The following is a 5762-nucleotide window of genomic DNA, read 5'->3' on the forward strand; positions in this document are numbered from 1 at the left end:
CAACAACCAGCTAAGACACTGCCAAAGAAACACTCACAGCTGGCATCACACGAGGGGAAGCTGGGGCTGAAATCCTCCTCTCCTCTCCTCTCACGCACGGGGTCAGAGCCTGCGGACAAACAAAGGGTCAGGGAAGCAGCTGCAGCACTTCTGAAGAAAAAGCTCTCAAGGATTCATAAATCAACAGACTCATAAATCAACAGTTATCCTGTCCCTTACCCCCAAATCCTGGTTAGGGGCCCCAAGAATTACCAACATTAACAAGGGAAACCCAGCTGATTGTCCATAATCCGTATTTATCTCAACAAGCGCCCAGGTGTCCCACAGCACCATTCAGGCAGGACAGTGGAACAACAAAGTGTTTCCAAATGCTGAACAGCTTCAGATCCAAAGCTGGTTAAACTGCTGGAGTGTTCCCTGCACTGCTCAGGGGGCACACAGAAAGAATTCCCTGGGAACACAGAGGCACCAGTACTCACCTGCACTGAAGGCAGTGGAGTTTGCTGTTACACACTGACCAGCCTGGGCTACAGGAGACGCAGGAGACAGATACAGGAGATGCAGGAGATGCAGGAGACACAGGAGATGATACAGGACATGCAGGAGATGATACAGGACATGCAAGAGATGCGGGAGATGCAGGAGACACAGGAGACACGGGAGATAGATACAGGAAATACAGGAGATGCAGGAGATGATACAGGAGATAATGCAGGAGATGATGCAGGAGATGCAGGAGATAATGCAGGAGATGATGCAGGAGGTGCAGGAGATGATGCAGGAGGTGCAGGAGATGATGCAGGAGATAATGCAGGAGATTATACAGGAGATGCAGGAGATAATGGAGGAGATGATACAGGAGATGCAGGAGATGATGCAGGAGATGCGGGAGATGATGCAGGAGATGCAGGAGATAACGCAGGAGATGCAGGAGATAATGCAGGAGGTGCAGGAGATGATGCAGGAGATGATGCAGGAGATGATGCAGGAGATGATGCAGGAGATGATGCAGGAGATGATGCAGGAGATGATGCAGGAGGTGCAGGAGATGATGCAGGACGTGCAGGAGATAATGCAGGAGATGCAGGAGATGATGCAGGAGGTGCAGGAGATGATGCAGGAGGTGCAGGAGATGATGCAGGAGGTGCAGGAGATGATGCAGGAGGTGCAGGAGATGATGCAGGAGGTGCAGGAGATGATGCAGGAGGTGCAGGAGATGATGCAGGAGATGATGCAGGAGGTGCAGGAGATGATGCAGGAGATGATGCAGGAGGTGCAGGAGATATGGGGTTATCCAGCATTCCTGCAGCCCCCTGGGAACACATGACCAGGAGAGAAGACAGCCCTCAGGACAAAGGGACTGGCTGTCCCTGTCCCCACAGCCCCAGGAGCAGGTGACTGACTGCCCAAAGGGGCTGCACAGGAGAGCCCCGAGGCTTCCATCAGCCTCTGACTCCTGCAGGGACCCACTGGCCACCTCTGGATTCTCACACACCTCAGCTCCAGCCCCGCTCCCAATGCACCAAGTTTCAAACTCTGAAAGCTCCAGGATCTGTTTTGTGTTCAGAGACAGGCTCTGGGCTCTTCTTTTGCTCTCAAGTGAAATTCCATTTCCTCTCCCAGGGGGTTCCCAGAGTGCTGCCATCCTGCAGGGAGAGGGGAGCACCCAGGCCTGGACACAGATGTCACAAACTCCTGCCTCTGCCCATGGTCAGCAGCTGATTCACAAAACACAGTGACTAAAGACAAAACTCTTGGGTTTCTTGCCAGAATCACAACAGAGTTCAGCAGCTTCTGTGGTGCAGGGTGGCGGTGCTGGAGGTGGGGACAGCCTGTGTGACACGGCAGGGACACAGAGGTGACACCGAGCGCTGGCACTGCCCATCCCAGGCAGGACAGCAGAGCAGCCGCCCCCACCGGGCACTGAGGCCACAACCAGGGCTCCATCCCCAGGAGTCTACACCAATTAACTAAAAAATCACTTTTGATTGTGCCCCTTTCACCCTGAGGAAAAACCAACAATTCTAAACCATCAGAGCCGAGAGCTGACAGCAGCACCCCCCTGCCTGTCCTGCAAACACAACCCACTCTGGCAGGAGCTGCCTTGTTCACACAATAACCTCAACATCCCTCCAACATTTCCATCAGCATCAGGACAAACCACACCATCTCAAAGGCGATTAACAGGTCAGGGACAAGCACAGCCAGAGGAGAGCAAAACAATCTGGTACAGAAGAGGAAGATCCTGCTTCACCTTTCATCCTCCTGGAGGGACACACGGGGCTGCAGAATTGCTGATTTGGGAACTGGAAAACTCCTCTGAGCCACTAAGCACGACAGGACCAGGGAAAGATGTTTTGGGGAACATCTTTGCAGCAAGATAATGACCCTGCTTTTAATGTTTCAAATCATTTCAGCCACCCTCTGCTGCTTGCTACCTGTAAGAATCCCTGGAGCTTTAGGAAAGGAGAAAACCAATCAATTCACAAGCACAATTTAAAGAGGTGCCACCACCCCAAGCTTACATGGTCACATTCAGATGAATTTTCCATGCCAGGGCTCCATTTGCCCCAAAATGGCAATTTTCTCTTTAGAGAGGAGATAACACATGACCTGTTTCACTTGACACTGACTCTTGGGGTGCTTTAGCAGGAGAGAGGAGCCCCAGCCTGCAGGAATCACAGCACCTCACCCTGCTGCTGGGCTGGGTGGCTGCCTGCCAGCTCCTGCTAAACCTCACTGGAGGGGTGACAAAGCAGCAGGAAAAAGCTGTTTGGTGGATCATGTAACAGTGAATTAGCCTGTGAAGAAAGCATCACTGTAAAACAACAAGCTGAGGGGTGTGGAAGGTGGAAAAACTCTCGTGTTACAGAAATTCTGCATTCCAAGAAAGGTAAAAGGTCCTGTCAGGTAAGATGTGCAGCAATCACTTTGTCAGCACAGAAATATGTGATACCACAAGCTTCATTTCATCAAGCACATTTGTTTCAGTTCATTCCCAGCACTGTGTGCTCCTCCTGTTGTCAGCAAGTGGAGTTTTACACCCTGAGCAGCCCAGTGGCAGGCCCTGAGCTGGGAACTGAAGAATTGCAGTTTCACTGAAGACCTGAGCCACTGAAAACTGAAAACCTGATGTAAACAGATCCTCTGGAAGCTTCAAGTGGTTCCTGTTGTAAGGCAAAACAAAGCTGAATTTTCATCTTTGTTTGATGTTTGAAATGTTTGGGTGCAACCCAGCAAGAGGAGAAAGTTTGAGTGAAAAAGACAGTGAGAGTTTTCACACCTCAGAAAGATTTAGGTATAACCAGCTGCTTCCACTGCCTGGTTTAAACCAGGCTGACTTCAAAACTACCCCAGGATGCTCAGTGTCTTTTATTCAGGCTGTTCTAATCAACCCTTTCCAGCTCTAAGCTGTGGAATTAGAAGTGATGTCTAAACTGAGTCCCTCATCCTCACCAGGATGAATTCCCATCCTAGGGAAAAATCAGCCTAAACCTAAACAATTCCATGATTCCAGACCAAACCACTTTTGGTGGTGGCAGAATGAGAAGAAATTCTTTCCTTTTTCCCAAATACTTCAATCTTTCCTCTTGTGAAGCCTCGGGAAGGGCTTTGCTTCTCCAAATGCCCTCGGTTTCCCTGACTTTCCACCTTCCAGACAGGATTCCCTTCCTAAGCTCAGGGCACACGTCATCAATTCTGCCTTTGGTCTGACACAAATCCTACAATATGAGGATTCTGAGCTTGAGGTTAGTCTCCCTAAAGGTTTTCAGGTCAGTGCTGTATTATCCCACCTTCTCCTGTGATATCCCAGCAGAAAATGGCTCTGAGCTTTGACTCCTGGCAATGCCTACTGAGCCCTGTTATTATTGTATTCTTCCCGTTGCTTTCTTCTCCTCCAAGCTCCCCACAGCATCCAAATTCCCCAAATACGAGACACCAGCTCAACAGCTCCTGTTTGCCTCTCTCTAATTAATCACATGGCAGAAACCTCCCTTAAGAGAGGAACTGACCACCCCAGAGAGGAGAGAGATTTACCAGTTCCCTCCAGGGCTGCAGCTGATCCAGCAGTCCCTGAGGTCCATCTGGAGGCCCAGGTGACCTTCCTGCCCCAGGGGATGCTCCAGGGGATGTCATGCTCCTGTTCCAGGTGATTCCACACTCCTGCTCCCAGGTGATTCCACGCTCCCGTTCCCAGGGGATGCCCCAGGTGATTCCATGCTCCTGCCCCAGGGGATGATCCAGGTGATTCCATGTTCCTGCTGCCAGGTAATTCCATGTTCCTGCTCCCAGGTAATTCCATGCTCCCGTTCCCAGGGGATGCCCCAGGTGATGCCATGTTCCTGTTCCAGGTGATTCCATGTTCCTGTTCCCAGGTGATTCCATGCTCCTGCTCCCAGGGGATGTTCCAGGTGATGCCATGCTCCTGTTCCCAGGGGATGCCCCAGGTGATTCCATGTTCACATTCCCAGGTGATTCCATGCTCCTGTTCCCAGGGGATTCCATGCTCCTGTTCCCAGGGGATGCTCCCAGGTGATTCCACGCTCCCGTTCCCAGGGGATGTTCCAGGTGATGCCATGCTCCTGTTCCCAGGTGATTCCACGCTCCCGTTCCCAGGTGATTCCACGCTCCCGTTCCCAGGGGATGTTCCAGGTGATGCCATGCTCCTGTTCCCAGGTGATTCCATGCTCCTGTTCCCAGGGGATTCCACGCTCCCGTTCCCAGGGGATGTTCCAGGTGATGCCATGCTCCCGTTCCCAGGTGATTCCATGCTCCTGTTCCCAGGTGATTCCACGCTCCCGTTCCCAGGGCTGGTCCGGGGCAGGGAAGAGGAGCAGAGGCTCCGGGAGCTGCAGGCACCTGCTCAGAGCTCTCAGTTCCTCTCCTCTGCTGGGGCTGTGACTCCTCCCGGCTCTGTCCCCCTCCCGCCTGGGGAATGGGGCGACGCCTTTGCCCTGAGCCACAGCTGGGGGAGAGCGGAGCGGAACGAGCAGCTGCTTTCTGCAAAACACAGAAATCCAGGCAGAAAGCACCCAAAAACCACAGGGCAGGTCCTGTGTGAGTGGCCAGCAGCTCTCCCTGCAGGGCAGCTGTCACCAGAGAGCCACTCGGGCTCCCTGCGTTAACTGCAAAGGCAGCAGCAGTTTGGTGGCCCTTTGGTGGCCCTTTGGTGGCCACTGCTGGTGGAGGCTCCCAGGAGCTTCTCTCCACAAACTTCCCTCCACTCTGTGTAGCAGGGAGCATCCAGGAAGGATTTGGGGTTAGTGCAGTACCCAAGATCCACAGGACAGCTCTGTTTTGTCACCCAATCCCCTCCTCCAGGAAACACAGACAAAAATTTCCATAAAACACCGATACTGTGAAGAAAACCTAAAGCAACAATATCCTCCCACCCCTTAACAGGCATCATATTGAAAATCCATCTCCTCTGACCCAAGTGAATCCTCATTTGGGATCTCACTCAGCCTGGCTAATATCCCTGCCTTAAGCAGTATTAAATCCCCACATCAAAACAAGATGAAGCCATAGAATCAATCCACACATCACTTACTGAATTTCTCCACGTTCAGTGCTCACACAGCACCCCAGACCTGCCCTTCTTCCACAGCAGAGTTAATTCCTTCTTTGCCAGATTCAGTGCAACTTCTTCCTTCCTTTTAGATTTAATTCTTTCCTTTTTACATGAAGACAAGCAAAAAAAGTCCTTTGCTTTCCACATTCTGGGAAATTCTTTCTTCCCCTTGCAGCACCAATGAGTAACA

This window comes from Cyanistes caeruleus, chromosome 22 (genome assembly GCF_971803275.1).
Source record: "Cyanistes caeruleus chromosome 22, bCyaCae1.hap1.1, whole genome shotgun sequence".
NCBI lineage: Eukaryota > Metazoa > Chordata > Aves > Passeriformes > Paridae > Cyanistes > Cyanistes caeruleus.